The 18,629-nt window shown below is 39.9% G+C and overlaps 1 protein-coding gene across 5 annotated transcripts in view; it reads left to right on the top strand.

Annotated features, from left to right (window-relative positions):
- LOC126481604 (UDP-glucosyltransferase 2-like) overlaps positions 1 to 18,629 on the top strand; it is a 725,388-nt gene that overhangs the window by 455,273 nt on the left and 251,486 nt on the right. The window lies entirely within an intron of this gene.

Genomic DNA, 18,629 nt, shown 5'->3' with positions numbered 1-18,629 from the left:
AGTGATTCCCTCAAATGTACTCCGCTAGAGCAGCCCTGCGATGTCTATTTTCGCCACCAGGTAAAGGATTTGATCAAAAAGTTTCAAAACTGCTCTTATGTCATCAAGAGAGCAAAATACATCGCTTTCCGAGAAGACTGCACCAAAACACACAATACTGTACATCGCCAGCTAACTATAAACCTACCACAACTATTGTATTCGTAATTTAGTATGCTTTTACTTAAATAACAGAAAACCCTGTCTCTGTGTTGCCATATATAACCCTCGCACTAAATTTAGTTTAGTTTCCAAATAAAAACAAGGATAGTCCTGCTAATAGGAAAAGCTAATCAACAGAGTTACCGTGTGTTGTGTCTAATGGATAAGTTAATCAGACTATTCAGATCTTTTCGTAAGATTTTACGCAGCGTCTAGAAAGAAACCTAGTAATATATTGAAGCTAGGCAGACTCAGTTCCAAGTTCATTTAGTGGTTTAAAATATGTACTAACAGACGCCAGCCTACCCAGGCAGTGAGACAGCGAAGTATTGGAAAAGTAGAAGTATGAATGTTGACCACTTTCTTGCTACTGTTTAAGTTGCTTATTCAAACAAATATTACTCCGCTTAAACAATGTTCGACTACACCCCTATACATTACGTTTTTAAAAGAGAAAGAGCCCAATAGATAACTTCAAGGAAGTTAAAAACCTTTGACCAAGGGGTACCTATAGTAAAGAACTTTCCATAATCAACAAACTCAAAAACTAAAATACTTAGATACTAAAGCACTCAGTTTCTATACTGAACATTTCACTTCAAGGAAACCGCTTTCTTAAAGGAATTTACTATCAAAAGCTACTATTTTTTAAACTAACCCTGCATAGTCATTTAACAGATTCTGTTAACTTGGCTTCACTCTGATCGAATTATATGCAAGCAAACTTTTACTATAACACTTAGCAATAGTTAAGAAAAATTTCACATTATTTACACAAAAACAATGTAAATGGTGGCTCTTCATATTAACTTGACACTTCATAAATCTGTAAAACAGGATACTCGGATTAATCAAAAACCAGGAAGGAACTCTATATAGGTGTATGATTAGGATGAAACAACAGGGTAGGATTCTGAGGACACGGCGCTGAAGGTACGTCGACGATACCTTTATGGTGTGGCCTCATGGGAAAGAAGCTCTTGACCGCCCCCTAGATCATTTTAATTCCCTGCATCCAAGCATCAAGTTTACCATGGAGGTGGAAAGTGATGGAAAGCTTCCGTTTCTGGATGTTCTGGTGTACAGAAAGGATGATGGGACACTGCGACACAGTGTTTATCGAAAGCCTACACACGGACCGTTACCTGCATGCTTCTAGCTGCCATCCATCGTTCCAGCGTACGGGGATCCTGCGGACGTTGGCGAGAAGAGCTTACGCCATTTCAGACGGAGAAAGCTTGACACAAGAATTGGACCATCTCAAGGTTGTGTTCTAGCAGAACGGCTATATAGGTAAACAGTTCCGTCGTGCTTTCCAGTTTGGACCTTCACCTGAACCACCAGAAGATGTCTGCAAATCGGTGGCTTTTCTACCTTTTGCTGGGAGCATTTCCTCGAAAATAGGAAGAATTCTAAAAAGATATCAGATCAAAAGTATTTTCCGTCCGCCAACCAAGATTAGAGCGCTTCTTGGCTCTGTTAAGGATGACTTGGGTTTGAGGAAGCCCGGTGTATACAAGATCCCTTGTCACTGTGGGAAGACTTATATTGGTCAGACAATAAGGACCATTCAGGACCGATGTGTTGAGCACACACGGTTGCTTTAACCTGAGAAATCTGCCAATGGCGGAGCACTGTCTCACCGAGGAACATAGAATGCTGTATGACGAGACACAAATGGTTGCCCCTGCATCTCGCTATTGGGATTGTGTTTTAAAAGAATCCATAGAGATTCGTTTATCTGATAATCTTATTAAAAGAGACAAGGGCACCCTTTTAAGTAAAACTTGGAATCCGGTGTTATCAGACATTAAAAAACAACTGTCTGTGTTTCGATCGTCGGAATAATTTTTAATTTTTGATAGCGATATCTCGTTTTCACCTGGATCCACCACTGGCGGCGCGGTATGTTTACTTGCGCTAGAGGGGAGTTACCGCACCTTCTCACGCACACGTTGTGGGCCTTCAGCGGCCTAGCTTGCATTGAGAAGTCAGTTCCAGCGAGATCGTGTACCAGCATTCTCGCCTGAAGATGGTGGCCAGTTCGACCGCTGAAACGGTGTCAAGATGAAGTTATGATCCGGCTGCCACACCCGAGAAAAATATTATCAATTATTACGCCGGGAAAGCCTTCGTAATCACAGGGTTAACCAGTTTCTTTAAAGTTCAAGAATGATATTGAAATCACGCTGTACAAAAGTAAAATATTAAAAAAAATTTATCTGGTGGCTGTAGGCTTGGGTGTGGCGAAAATCTGTAGGTTACACTGCCCACAGTACAGCCTGCAAATATCTCGCTGTATGGGCTCCATTTCTCTTCTTGGTGTCGTTCAGCTTTACATACAGTAGCCCAACAACTCGCAGGTATGCCGTAGGCCGTTTGCAGTCTTCATCCGAGGCAATGTTGTACAAATTTGCAGGAAAGTTTCTCCTGCTCCACAAGGGTGTTGCCTCAATCACTGCTACCTACAGACTGTGTGACTTACTTCCCGCGCTTGCTCAAGGTAGCGCCTCAATTCGTCCTTGACACGCTTTCCATGACCCAGAGCCACTTTCGTTTCAAACAAAAGCACACTGGCTTTTACGTAACACCTATTCTTCACATTGCTCCTAAGTGTGATCATTTCTTACAATTGTCAAATTTACATTAATATGAATAGTTTATACACACAAATATTTTTAAATACAAATGCCATCAGCAAATTATTTAACGTAATAAACAATTTACAAAGTATTTTACATATATTGCTCACACACCATGCATAGAACTTCAGTCTCCAGTATAGCACACTTTACATTACATATACAGAAATTATAGTACCAATATGTGAAAATTTAAAAAAATATATAAAAAATATACATGAATCATTAACAAATGGCGTTATAACTTCACCAGTATTTGGAGAAATGATGCATTATGGTTTAGTTGCAGCCAAAGTGTGCGATTAGAGAGAACCTTTTATGAATGTAAAAATTTTGTTTTTGTACAGAAACTTTAAAACATCCAGGTAATAGTAAAAATTTGTCGTTTGTAACGTGTGCAAGATGCCGAGATAACTGCTGTTTCCCCTGTTTTTACAAAATGGTTCAAATGGCTCTGAGCACTATGCGACTTAACTTCTGAGGTCATCAGTCGCCTAGAACTTAGAACTAATTAAACCTAACTAACCTAAGGACATCACACACATCCATGCGCGAGGCAGGATTCGAACCTGCGACCGTAGCGGTCACGCGGTTCCAGACTGAAGCGCCTTTAACCGCACGGCCACACCGGCCGGCCCTGTTTTTACAATCAATGTCAGAACAGCATGGGTAAATCATCAACTTAAAATAGCAAATCTATCAACTTGTGTACGAAGTTCTCGTGTACGCCTTACAATCCCTTCGTGTGAATTTATTTGCAATTCCCAATTTTGCATTGCCTCTCATTTTATTCTTTTTACGAAAATATTAATAAATACGATATACTGATCATTTTTTCGGTGTGGTTGCAGCGTAGGTAACGTAAGAACTGAAGACGAAAAAACAAAAAGGAAAGGCTGTGCTCTCGGACTCGACCCCACCACCCTCGGATCACTATTCTGTGGTAGTTCCACTACGCCAAGCGCTGCCTCGCAAGTAATCTAACATAAATGGCACAGGCATGGCCCAACACTCACCAAAAAAATGTTTTTTTCTAAACGCTTGGCCATCTGGAGTTCCCATTTCTGACATTCCTGACTAGGTGCATTATCACAAATTTGGACGAAATCCGTGGTAGGCGTGGGCCCGTTGTAAGACAATGAATAAGGGAAGAACGTACAACGCAGTAATTTCTATTTTGAGAAATGTGATTTTGTATGTTCTACTGTCGTTAACATTTACTGATTCGAGCAAAAGTCTAGCTTTTCGTCACGTAATACCTCGCCTCAGTCTGGTGGATCCACTATTTACTATCTACTATTGTCTTTTAGGTGGTACTGTTTCTTTAGTGAGTTACCCACATGCACTCTTTCGATTTGCTAACCTTCAAACATCGAATGTGCGCATTTACAGATAAAAATCTTGATAAGTGGTAGAACGAACGCATTTCCGAATTTTAAAATAATTTTTATTCGCTTTTAGCAGTTCGAGATGGGTTACCTTCCTTATAACACACAGTTTTTTTCAAATATTCGTCATTGAAAGATGTGTGTGTTAGACCAAATCTGGAAACATTATTTGCTGCTCTGAATTTCAGCGACTATTAATGAGCTCAGTAACAGTTCAAATTGAGATTGCCGGGCAGTTCGCTACAAAGATGTTGTAGCCAGTGCTTTGTCGCTGTCAAGATGTGAAAATTATATTGGCACCTAGCTGAACCTGTTCCCCTCGAAAACACATTTCCAGACGTTTAATCGCGTTGGGCTTCGATTTGATTACAGAGCCAACAGCAATTATCCGCTCCAGCGTCGAATCAGCCAGACACAATACGAAAAGCAAATGACCAATGGTCCAATGTCCAACCGTCCAATCAAGAATCTAAAGCCCAGCACAACGATAAGAGATAACGTTTTCGATTTGCTATTGGGAGCAGCTTCATACTGTAATCAAATCGCTGACTCTATAGTTAGCAATACCCAGTTACTGTCGTCCTACGCACCCGTACATTTCGCCTTATATCGCACGAGTTCATCGTAGTATGAACAAATTTAACCGTGAATATATTGACTACGATGGAAACCGCGACTCTGTGGAATAATTACTTATTTGTATTTTCTGCCACCAGTCGCCTTTACTTGCTTTACGATTAACTTAACGAAACGCAGGGCGTTTCCAGCATGTTCTGCCCATTTTCAGGCATTTATTCATACCGAAGGTAACCATTTTGTATGTGCACAAACCCGTGAAGACGGGCAGAAAATGATAGAAATGCGATGCATTATCTTAAATTAAAGATAAAACAAATAAAAGTGAGTGTTAGCAGCAAATATAAATAAATAAGGAACCAAAGTACATATGCGTTTTCCAGCCACATTTTAGAACTTGCGCCAGTTAATTTACAGAGACCTGCGGGCCATGAAACGTAATGGTATTCCATATTACTGTAGATTTGTGACAGTTTTTTCATGTTTTCTGTTAATTTTGAGTACCTTGTTGTTAACACTATGTTTGTTTTACAGAATCACCGCGTTGCTGAGATTCTCGGTCTAGGGCTATCAGCGAACTGAAGTAATTCATAAAACTGTTACTCAATCTGAATGTGAAAGTTTGGGAGACGGGGGCAAGGGGGGAGCTAACTGAAATTCAGACTCCCAACGAATGATAATCTAATACAATGTAAGACATTTGGGGCGTATCACTTACATTTTTCAAGACAAGTTCCATATTAGTAACTCCCATGTTGTCTATGCTTATAATACTGGCAGGTATTATAATGAGATATCTGGAAAAGAATGCCGTCTTGCATCTCAAAAAGGCTGGATTCCAAGATATCGGCCATGTAAAAAGCAGTTCGTGTTTTTCTCGCACGATATCCTGCAAGCCTTGAGATAAGGCAGTTAGGTGGTTTCAGTATATCTTGATTTCCAAGACGCGTTTGACAGCAGTAACAATCACTTTTATTAACAAAAGCAACCCCATATATGGAATCAAACATCATTTATGGCTGGAGTAGGGATTTCTTGATAGGGCAGAATAGTATGGTATCTAGGATGGAGAGTCACCGACATGAGCAGAAGTGACTTCGGAGGTATCCCAGGGAAGTGTACTGGGATTTTTGTTGTTCACGTTGTATATAATGACCTGGTTATAATACACACATCAAAAAAAGTTTTGCATCACCTCGGTTCCGATAATTGCTCATGAAAACCACACACTGCATGTTATACCACCATAGGAGGGAGGAGGAGGAGGAGATTAGTGTTTAACGTCCCGTCGACAACGAGGTCATTAGAGACGGAGCGCAAGCTCGGGTGGGGGAAGGATGGGGAAGGAAATCGGCCGTGCCCTTTCAATGGAACCATCCCGGCATTTGCCTGAAGCGATTTAGGGAAATCACGGAAAACCTAAATCAGGACGGCCGGAGACGGGATTGAACCGTCGTCCTCCCGAATGCGAGTCCAGTGTGCTAACCACTGCGCCATGTCGCTCGGTATATACAACCATACAGCGAGACCTTCAGAGGTGGTGGTCCAGATTGCTGTACACACAGGTACCTCTAATACCCAGTAGCTCGTCCTCTTGCATTGATGCATGCCTGTAATCGTTGTGGCATATTATCCACAATCTTCGAACATCCATATTGAAACTGGATGAACGTGGGACACAGCTGGTATAATTTTTATTAAAAATAAAATTCCTCCAGCTGTACTTAAGATTTTTTATTTAGTCCGCTACTAGTTTCGACGTTGTGTCAACGCCATCTTCAGGCTCGTACACATTGATGAAATGAGCTGTATGTGGCTCAGTCTAGAAGTCCGCGGTGAGATCAACACGTGCTCCACATCACGTGTTGATCTCACCGCAGATTTCTAGAGTGAGCCACACACAACTGATTTCATCGAAGTGTACGGGCCTGAAGATAGCGTTGACACAACGTCAAAACTAGTAGCGAAGTAAATAAAAAATCTTAAGTACAGCTGGAGGAATTTCATTTTTAATAAAAAAAAATACTATCCACAAGTTCATCAAGGCACTGTTGCTCTAGATTGTCCCACTCCTCAACGGCGATTCGGCATAGATCCCTCAGAGTGGTTTGTGGGTCACGTCGTTCATAAACAGCATATTTCAATCTATCAGGGTTCATCCGAGCCATAGGTAGCGGTCATCCATTGCAGTAGTAGCCCTTGGGTGGCCTGAGCGAGGCGTGGCATCAACAGTTTCTGTCCCTCTGTATCTCGTCCATGTCCGAACAACATCACTTTGGTTCACTCCGACACACCTGGGCACTTCCTTTGTTGAGAGCCCTTCCTGGCACAAAGTAATGACATGGATGCGATAGAACCGCGGTATTGCCCATCTAGGCATGGCTGAACTACAGACAACACAAGCCGTGTATCTCCTTCCTCGTAGAAAGACTGGAAATGATAGGCTGTCGGACCCCTCCGTCTAATAGGCGCTGCTCATGCATGGTTCCTTACATCTTTGGGCGGAGTTAGTGAGATCTCTGAATAGTCAAAGGGACAGTGTCTGTGATACAATATCCACAGTCAACGTCTATCTTCAGGAGTTCTGGGAACCTGGGTGACGCAAAACTTTTTTTTGATGTGTGTAGTAACTACAACGTTGGGGTATCTGTTGAGAGGCCAGACAAACGTGTGGTTTCTGAAGAGGGGCAGCATCCTTTTCAGTAGTGGCAGGGGCAACAGTCTGGATGATTGACTGATCTGGCCTTGTAATCCTAACCAAAACGGCCTTGCTGTGCTGGTACTGCGAACGGCAGCCGTAATTTTTTCCGAGGGCATGCAGCTTTACTGTATGGTTAAATGATGATGGCGTCCTCTTGGGTAAAATATTCCGGAGGTAAAATAGTCCCTCATTCGGATCTCCGGGCGGGGACTACTCAAGAGGACGTCGTTATCAGGAGAGAGAAAACTGGCGTTCTGCGGATCGGAGCGTGGAATGTCAGATCCCTTAACCGACAGGTAGGTTAGAAAACTTAAAAAGGGAAATGGATAGGTTAAAGTTAGATATAGTGGGAATTAGTGAAGTTCGGTGGCAGGAGGAACAAGACTTTTCATCAGGTGAATACAAGGTTATAAACACAAAATCAAATAGGGGCAATGCAGGATTAGGTTAATAAAGGAATAAAAAAATACGAGTGCGGGTAAGCTACAACAAACAGCATAGTGAACGCATTATTGTGGCCAAGATAGACACGAAGCCCACACCTACTACAATAGTACAAGTTTATATGCCAACTAGCTCTGCAGATGATGAAGAAATTGATGAAATGTATGATGAGATAAAAGAAATTATTCAGGTAGTGAAGGGAGACGAAAATTTAATAGTCATGGGTGACTGGAATTCGAGAGTAGGAAAAGGGAGAGAAGGAAACATAGTAGGTGAATTGGGATTGGGGGAAAGAAATGAAAGAGGAAGCCGTCTGGTAGAATTTTGCACAGAGCATAACTTAATCATAGCTAACACTTGGTTCAAGAATCATAAAAGAAGGTTGTACACATGGAAGACTCCTGGAAATACTAGAAGGTATCAGATAGATTATATAATGGTAAGACAGAGATTTAGGAACCAGGTGTTAAATTGTAAGACATTTCCAGGTGCAGATGTGGACTCTGACCACAATCTACTGGTTATGAGCTGTAGATTAAAACTGAAGAAACTGCAAAAATGTGGGAATTTAAGGAGATGGGATCTGGACAAACTGATTAAACCAGAGGTTGTACAGAGTTTCAGCGAGAGCATAATGGAACAATTGTCACAAATGGGGGAAAGAAATACAGTAGAACAAGAATGGGTAGCTCTGAGGGATGAAGTAGTGAAGGCAGCAGAGTATCAAGTAGGTAAAAAAGACGAGGGCTAGAAGAAATCCTTGGGTAACAGAAGAAATATTGAATTTAATTGATGAAAGGAGAAAATATAAAAATGCAGTAAATGAAGCAGGCAAAAAGGAATACAAATGTCTCAAAAATGAGATCGACAGGAAGTGCAAAATGGCTAAGCAGGGATGGCTAGAGGACAAATGTAAGGATGTAGAGGCTTATCTCACTAGGGGTAAGATAGATACTGCCTACAGGAAAATTAAGGAGACCATTGGAGAAAAGACATCCACTTGTATGAATATCAAGAGCTCAGATGAAAACACAGTTCTAAGCAAAGAAGGGAAAGCAGAAAGGTGGAAGGAGTCTATAGAGGGTCTATACAAGGGCGACGCCCTTGAGGACAATATTCTGGAAATAGAAGAGAATGTAGATGAAGACGAAATGGGACATACAATACTGCGTGAAGAGTTTGACAGAGCACTGAAAGACCTACGTCAAAAGAAGGTCCCGGGACTAGGCAACATTCCATTAGAACTACTGACGGCCTTGGGAGAGCCAGTCCTGACAAAACTCTACCATCTGGTGAGGAAGATGTAAGAGACAGGCGAAATACCCTCAGACTTAAAGAAGAATATAATAATTCCAATCCCAAAGAAAGCAGGTGTTGACAGATGTCAAAATTACCGAACAATCAGTTTAATAAGTCACAGATGCAAAATACAAACGCGAATTCTTTACAGACGAATGGAAAAACTAGTAGAAGCCAACCTTGGGGAAGATCAGTTTGGATTCCGCAGAAATATTGGAACACGTGAGGCAATACTGACCCTACGACTTATCTTAGAAAATAGTTTAAGGAAAGGCAAACCTTCGTTTCTAGCATTTGTAGACTTAGAGAAAGCTTTTGACAATGTTGACTGGAGTACTCTCCTTCAAATTCTAGAGGTGGCAGGGGCAAAACACAGGAAGCGAAAGGCTATTTACAATTTGTACAGAAACCAGATGGCAGTTATAATAGTCGAGGGACATGAAAGGGAAGCAATGGTTGGGAAGGGAGTGAGGCAGGGATGTAGCCTCTCCCCTATGTTATTCAATCTGTATATTGAGCAAGCAGTGAAGGAAACAAAAGAAAAATTCGGAGTAGGTATTAAAATCCATGGAAAAGAAATAAAAATTTTGAGGTTCACCGATGACATTGTAATTCTGTCAGAGACAGCAAAGGACTTGGAAGAGCAGTTGAATGGAATGGACAGTGTCTTGAAAGGAGGATATAAGAGGAACATCTACAAAAGCAAAACGAGGATAATGGAACGTAGTTGAATTAACTCGGGTGATGCTGAGGGAATTAGATTAGGAAATGAGGCACTAAAAGTAGTATAGGAGTTTTGCTATTTGGGGAGCAAAATAACTGACGATGGTCGAAGGAGAGAGGATATGAAATGTAGATTGGCAATGGCAAGAAAAGCATTTCTGAAGAAGAGAAATTTGTTAACATCGAGTATAGATTTAAGTGTCAGGAAGTCGTTTCTGAAAGTATTTGTATGGAGTTTAGGCATGTATGGAAGTGAAACATGGACGATAAATAGTTTGGACAAGAAGAGAATAGAAGCTTTCGAAATGTGGTGCTACAGAAGAATGCTGAAGATTAGATGGGTAGATCACATAACTAATGAAGAGGTACTGAATAGAATTGGGGAGAAGAGGAGTTTGTGGCACAACTTGACAAGAAGAAGGGACCGGTTGGTAGGACATATTCTGAGGCATCAAGGGGTCACAAATTTAGCATTGGAAGACAGTGTGGAGGGTAAAAATCATAGAGGGAGACCAAGAGATGAATACACTAAGCAGATTCAGAAGGACGTAGGTTGCAGTAAGTACTGGGAGATGAAGAGGCTTGTACAGGATAGAGTAGCATTGAGGGCTGCATCAAACCAGTCTCGGGACTGAAGACCACAACAACAACAACAACAGCAACAACACAGTAACTACAGACTTTTACAGCTGATGAGTCATCTTTAATGAACTACTATCTGAAGAAAAATTGCATAAGTATCCAGTCAAATCTTGACAACTTTTCCAAATCTTACAAAGGTAGATAAATTGCCTTTAAATTTGAACTAATGTATAATTGCACACTTTGTAAAACAGAAAAGAAGAGTCGTTCGACTACAACATTAGTCTCAACTATAATTAGCCAACTAATACAAATACCTGGGTGTAAGAGTTTGTAGGGATGTGAAATGAGTAGGGTATTCTGAGGGTGGGTCGTGGAATATTAGATCTCTTAATCGAGTAGGTACGTTAGAGATTTTAAGAAGGGAAATCAATAGGTTGAAGCTCGATATTGTGGGAATTAAAAAGTGCGATGACAAGAACAACAAGGATTCAAGTCAGGTGAATACAGGGTTATAAACATAAAATCAGACAGAGGTAATGTAGGAGGACGCCTGATAATATACAAGAAAACAGCAATTCCAGTAAATTACTACGAAAAGAATAGTAAATGCATGATCGCAGCCAAGTACAACTTTGTATGCCATACGTTTCGGCAGATAATGGAAAGATTGAAAGAGTGTATGTTGAAGGAAATTATTCTGCGAGTTAAAGGAGACAAAAATTTAATTGTGATGGGTGACTGGAATTTAAAACCATAGAGAAGAAAAAATAGCAGGACAACATTGAGTGGGGGAAAGAAATTATAGAGTAAACCGCCTGGTAGAGTTTTGACACCTTGGCTGGAGAATATGTAACAAGGTTGTGCACATGAGACAGACTTGAGGGCACTACAACGTTTGAGGCTGATTACACAATGGCAAGACAGACATGTCGAAAACTAAATTTTAAACTGTAAAACTTTACCAGGGGCAGACATGGATTCTGATCATACTTTATTATATTTTAACTAAAGTTCAGTCTTAATCACAACACTTATGTCTCAATAACATAGGTGACCGGTTTAGGTTATATTTATATAACCATCTTCAGACCCATGGCTTCCTTGGAGGAAGCAGCTGAGGAGAGCTCCCCCTAGCATCCTCCAAGGAACCCATAGGTCTCAAGCTGGTTATATAAATATAACCGAAACCGGTCACCTATGTTATTGAGACATAAGTGTTGTGATCAAGACTGAACTTTATTTAAAATATAATATTCCATTGATCACTGTATTTCAAAAATGTGTACTAAAATTGTAATACTTTATTGATTACAATCTGAGGATTAAAACTGAAAAAAAAATTGCAGAAAGGAAGAAAATTGCAGAGATGGGACCTGGATAAATTCAAGGCACCATAGGTTGTTGAGAGTTTCTGATGGTGCAATTAGGCAACTTTGGACAGATACATGGGAAAGGAATAAAACAGAAGGCGAATGAGTAGCTGTGAGAGATAGGGAACACCGAAGAGGATCACGCGGGTGAAAAGACGAGGAGCTGTAGAAGTATCTGGATAACTCAGAGATAATATAAAAAGTAGAAAATGAAGGTGGCGAAAGGGAACAGAGAAGCCTAAATGATGAGGAACTTCCAGAGAGTGCAAAATCGTTAAGCAGAAATATCTATACGACAAGTTTAAGGCTGTAGAAGCGAGCACAACTAGGAGAAAGACATACGCCGTATATAGAAAAATTAAGAAGACCTCAGGAGAAAAAGAATCAGTTGTATGAATGTCAAGAGCTCAGATGGCAACCCATTACGAAGAAAAGAGGGAAAAGTTGGGTGGTGGAAGGACTACATAGAGGGTCTCCATAAAAGGGAAAGAACTTGAGGACAGTATTATTTAAAGAGAAGAACAAGTAGATGAAGATGAGTTAGGACGTGTGATACTGCGAGAAAATCATGACAGCGCACTGAAAGAACTAATGAAAGAAAGTCCCTGGCGTAGAAAACATTACCTTCGAATTATTAGGCTCAATGGGGAGTCAGCCATGACAAAATTATTCTGCCTGGTAGAACTCAGACTTTGAGAGAGTTAATAATTCCAGTTGCAAGGAAGGCAGGTGCTGACAGGCGTGTATACTACAGAACTACCAGTTTAATGAGTCATGGTAGCAAAATATTGACACGAATTATTTACAGAAGCATGGGAAACCTGGCAGAGCCTCACCTTGAGAAAGATCAGTTAATTTCCTGGAGAAATGTAGGAACACGCGATGTAAAAGTTCTCTTACGACTCATCTTAGAAGATAGGTTAAAGAAAGGTAAACTACATTTATAGCATTTGTGGATCTAGAAAAACCTTGCGACAATGTTGAGTGGACTAAATTACTTCTAATTTTGGAGTTGACAGTGACAGACAGCTAAGGACTTGGAAGAGCAGTTGATCAGAATGTAGAGTTTCTTGAAAATAGGATTGAAGGGGAGTCGTCTTCAATTAAACTCTAAATGCGTGGCAGAACATATGTGCTCAAACTGTTTCAGCTGCAGGTAGTGAAACAACAACGCCCTGGCGTTAAATCTAGCCACTGTACACAAAGGACAACACCGATAAAAAAAGGACAACGTGGTAGGGCAATAGGTTATCTTTAACCTACCCTACCACTAATGGTGTGAGACAAGCTAAGGGTCTTTTAATGGTAGTCAGAACTGCTTTTAAACAAATTTTTATTTGCCCTAAAGTTGAACAACATGAATGAAACAGTTATTTGCCTTTAACGGTACTTTTGGTTTTAGATTTTGTGAAACAGAGGCTTCTACTACAACAACTCTGCTCTCAGGAGAAACTGATTTCGCTCTTAAATTGAGCAAATGTTAAACGTATACAACGAAAGATACAATTAATCTGCCTTTCTCAGAATCTGATTTTCCCCTTAAACTGAGCAAATGTTAAGCAAACTTTGAAAATGAAAGAAACAGATGTGGGAGGACACCTATGGAAGGAACACTGTATGGAAGCAACAACACAAATATTTCGATATATGTGCAGCGCGATGATGCAATATTACAAAACCTGGTTTCAAACTGGAGTTAAGTCAGTGATTCAGGCTGCACGTTCAAACATATCGAAAGTGAACTGCCCATATTACAGATCGCGATACCGCGACTGCGAAAACTCACATCTGTTCCAAGACAGTGGAATGGTGCTAGCAGCCACAGTTGGCCAGCGGCATCCGTCTCTCTAGATCAGCATTCGTTCCTCTTGAATCGTCGTTTGCAACTCGCCCTCCCTAACAAAAAAAAATCATAAGTAGAGGGGCTTAATCTATACCATTGCCAACGCAACAGCCAGCAAATGACAAAATTTTCGAAAAATCGGGAAAAAGACAGTAAACTTCCCTCTTCCTGCTTACACTATGCACAATTTTCTTTACGAGGTTGGTATAAGGCTGAAATCGTGTTAACCCATTGAAAGTGGCTACTTTGTTCTGTTGTATGGTAATGTACAGTTATATTTACTGATATTTTGTCTGTGTAGCAATGTGAAGTTGAACTCATGATTAGAGAAACAACTAAGCTTCTATTTAAGTTGGTAAGTGATCTCGTGATTCTTGAAAAGTGATCAGCAATGCAAAAGTTAATCAGAAATGCAACATTAAACTGTGTACTACAATGCTCGTGGTGAGAGTGCAGTCTATTCTGTCAAATTTATAAACACTTTTCTGTTAGCAGTAACGTAAGCAATCTGACTCCAAGAAAAATACGGAATATAAAGAACTATCTTATATGAAAATCGGAAATTCGTAGTAAGTTCCTATGGAAGCAAACTGCTGAGGTCATCGGTTCCTAGGCTTACACACTACTTAATCTAACTTAAACCAACTTACTTTAAGGACAACACACACACCCATGCCTGAGAGAGGACTCACACCTCCACCTTCGACGAGGGGAGCTGCGTGAACCGTGACAAGGCCCCCTAGACTGCATGGCTACGCCACGCGGCTGCCAAAGATGCCCTGTCTGAAAAGTATGTCACTGCTGAAATGTTAACTGTAAAACACATAAATTATAAATGTCCTACGTGTTTGTGTAATGAATAAATGCTATGCTGCTGCTGTCTCCAAACTACTGCTGTTGCTGATGCTATAATAGTCGAAAAATAAAAATGCAGACTACTACCAACGCAATGTGCAATGTGTGCTTTAAACTATAGAGACATCCACAAAACTTCTATGTTAATCTCATTACAACAATGATCATTGTCAATTAAAGATCTGTTACTGTGAAACTCAGGAAAGAAAAATTATGTATATGAAACTTGAAATAGAGAGACTGTGAAATTGTCCACACTTTGTATCTGCACAGTGAGTGGACGAATGTGTGCAACTTAGCTTACCACTTAGTGCACAAATGGACAAAACATCTGAACTGTCTTCTGAAGCCCAGAGTTTTTAAACAAACATTCTATATAAATATGGCCCTTCAAGGCAGCTAATATCAGGTGCGGATCATAACAAAAATCATTAGAAATACTGCTGTCATTTGACTAGAAATCATGAATTAATAAAAATGAAAGTTTGGGGTCTATTCTAGAATGAGAAAACAGCTATTCCCTTCTTTATTTCTACATATAATTGATCAACTGTGCTTTCAGGGGTCAAATGATACACAACAATCACATGCAGTTACTTTCAACATTCAATAACAAAATACTTAACTCTTGGACATATTGAATTGACGATTATTAAAATCATTATCTCTACATACGAAATTTTTTGTATCACAGGTAAGAATGATTATAATCTTCATTAGCTCATTTACATCTATGATGTTGTACCTGGTCAATGCACTGAGTTGGTGGGGGATAAATTTCCTTTATGAACCAATGAAAAAACTCTCACACACTCAATGTGCGGTTAGGTTAGTATACTAAATTTTGATATTCAATGGTCAAAGCATATGCAAGTTGGAGTGAGCAAAACCTTTAGATTTACTGTGGCCTATTGCATGATGGTACTTTAACAACTGGCATCTGCAACAGCATTGTCTCCATGCTGGATCTGTAACGCTAATTCCCCACTCTGGCCTTGATTGAATCCATTCAGTCTCAACTTTCCTGTGTTTCATAGAACATTAATTTTTCCCTAGTCAAAAGAATGGCTATTGCACACTCGCTAAGAGTTGGAGTGACGTGCACAATTTCCTCGCCCACAAAAATTCCCCCAGGAATAATTAACTACCTCTTTGCTATCCGTCGCCACGATACGTGAAGCGTATCGTCCATACTTCGCAGAAATCAAAGCACTTAACACCCTCACTATATTCCACACACTTGTGCAGTCCGCCACAAGACAAGAGAGATGTCTGGAAATTTTATTTCTCCCCACAATGTCACACCTGCGTCAGCCAGTATGGCTTCAGCCAATCGCCGTCTCGTTAGATGCGAATTTCATTTGTTTTGCTGGGTCGCAGCCTTATAAGCAAAAGAACCACAAGTCCCTGCGAATTCTCTATCATTTCACTCGCTTTATCAGTACTCCTCCAAAATAATCCATAAAAATCTTCATAAACAACATGACGTCAACCTCATACTATAATCCTCATAAACCCAATAATCATCTCAAACTATTCATAGTATCATCATTATAAGCATAATCATCATCTCAAAAACCTCTATAATCATTCACTTATCTCTTATGTACTGAATATCCAAAAGAAAAGAAAGTCTTGTGACCATCTGAAAAAAATCGTAATGACCTGAAAGTAAAGACACTTTTACATCGATTTCTTTATACTTCAACAAAAAAATGGGCTAAAGTCCACTGTAACTCATCATCAACCTAGTCAAAAACCGACCCGCAGTTAACCCTTTCTTCTTTTTGGTGCATAAAGGTGGTGCAAATCATTCTTTTTCTTATATCCTTGTACAAGGCTCTTTCCTATTAATTCTGTATTATAGACCTGCATAGGAAAAATTAAATTCAGTGGCTTATTAAAAATGTATGTTAATCTGCAAAAGTAAAGTGGTATCACATGAGAGTGAGAGTATAAAAGAAATATGGTTGGTCTTGTTATTGAAAGGATACTTTTAAAAATAAGACATTGTATTATAAACTTATCACCAATACATCAAGACTGGCATGTTAGAGAAAAGAATGGAAAATGGCACAAAACATTCTGCTAAAAAATGGTGCTGAATCTGAACAAGAGCTGAAAGTCGTAACGCTAAACGTCGCAAGAAAGAGAAAAAAAAAGTGTTGCTTGTTCAATAATCACTATTAAAAAAAAGATCAATCTCATCTTTGTCTTGCTCTCTGGCAGTGGCAAGTAAGGCTGAAGATACATTGTTTCCAGAACTATCTGCTGAATATATACTAAACTGAAGTTTGACTGACATAAATCTGCAGATGTCTCGTTTTGAGAGCCTCCCAGTGACTGTGAGAAAGCGTTGGCTGCAACACTGTTTGTACCAGGAATGTGTATAGCTGTGATACTGAATTCTTGCAGAAACAAAGCCCATCTGACCAACTGATCATGTGATAACTGGCAAACATCATGAGCTGTAATGCGCAATGGCCTTTATAAACTATGTTAGTCTCCGTGCTAAAAAGTGTGGAAATTTGTTGAAGGCAATGCGGCTACCAGTGGTCCAGTTCTGTGATGGAATACTCACATCCTGTTGGTGAAAGAATAAGTCCGGCGAATGCAATGTTTTTAATGACTTCAATATCGTTTTTTTCAGTTTCCTGGAAAATATGTACACCAATAGCTATCTTTAAACTGTCTGTGACAGTGCAAGGCATGAGAAAGGTCAGGGTGGGAAAGCAAATGTGCGTCTAACAAGGCTTGTTTAAATGTGACGAATTCTTTTTGTGTGTGCCCACCCCAACTCCAGTTTGTATTTTAACCAGTTAATGCAATTAATTTTGGAGTGTCCAAGGCCTTGTAGTGAATAAAACGGCAAGTAAATTAATGAGTCAGAGAAAACTCTTAACCTGACGTTTATTTGTTGGTCTGTAATGTCGAGAATGGCTTGGAATTTGTCTGGATCCGGTTGGCTACCAAAAGCAGAAATAACGTGGCCTAAACATTTGATATCTGCAGGTTGATGATAATCCCATTTTTTGCAAAAGACTGTAAAAGGAAGTGCAAAATGCTGTTATGTGTTGCCAAGTTTTCTCTGCAATAAGGATGTCACCAACATATGTTGTAATTCTGCTGTTTATGTCGTCTAGTAGAAGCGGATGTAAGCCTCTAAGTAAGGCTGGTGAAGAGATCTTTAAGCCGAATGGTAATTTGCAGAACAAAGGAATGCGGTGTATTTGTGGCAACTGGGATGCAGCTCAACCTGCCAAAAACCGTATTTCAAGTCTAGTGTAGAAAAAAAAAGAAATGCCATGAAACTTCCGTAGTAATTCATCCGATGTTTGTTTCTGGAACAATGACGTCGTTAATGAGTCGTGAGTCAATCACAAGTCCAAGAGATCCATCTTTTTGTTTATAACAAGAAGTAGGCTGGTATAAGGACTGGTGTCTGATTCAATAATGCCTTCCGTAACACAGACTCAATTTTTTGGTGTACTTGGTCTCTATGACAGAAAGGAATAATATAATGACGGGCGACAGAAGTATCATAGGGTTCAACATGAAATTCTTACAGGAATCCACGAATGGTACCAGGAACGTTGTCAAAGACGTGAGAGTGTTTGGTTAAAATTTGTTGTAGTTGGGATTTGTCATTGGCAGATGCTTCCTCACTGGTTTCAACTTTGGCTTGTGTTATTTTTACGATATCAGAGTGCAACTGGTCGTCTGAAGAATAAAAAAGGAGATCTGCTGAAGTAAAGTGGGATGTGAACCAGTTTGTATTTTTGCTTAACCTTAAGAAATGTAATCGATTGATATCGTGGTTTTCCATAGACACATTATGATCAAAATGCAAAGTAATCAGAATGTCAACTTTCTGAAAGGAAAGCAGGAATAGTTAAATCTCAGATTACTTTATGGAAATGTAACAAGAGGGACAATTAGGAAGTTGGCGAAAAATGAATGTCCCTGAACAGAAAATTCCAAGTGAGTTTGTAGTTTGATATC

This window comes from Schistocerca serialis, chromosome 5, assembly GCF_023864345.2.
Source record: "Schistocerca serialis cubense isolate TAMUIC-IGC-003099 chromosome 5, iqSchSeri2.2, whole genome shotgun sequence".
In the NCBI taxonomy this organism is placed as follows: Eukaryota; Metazoa; Arthropoda; class Insecta; order Orthoptera; family Acrididae; genus Schistocerca; species Schistocerca serialis.
This window is presented reverse-complemented; position numbering and strand designations above follow the sequence as displayed.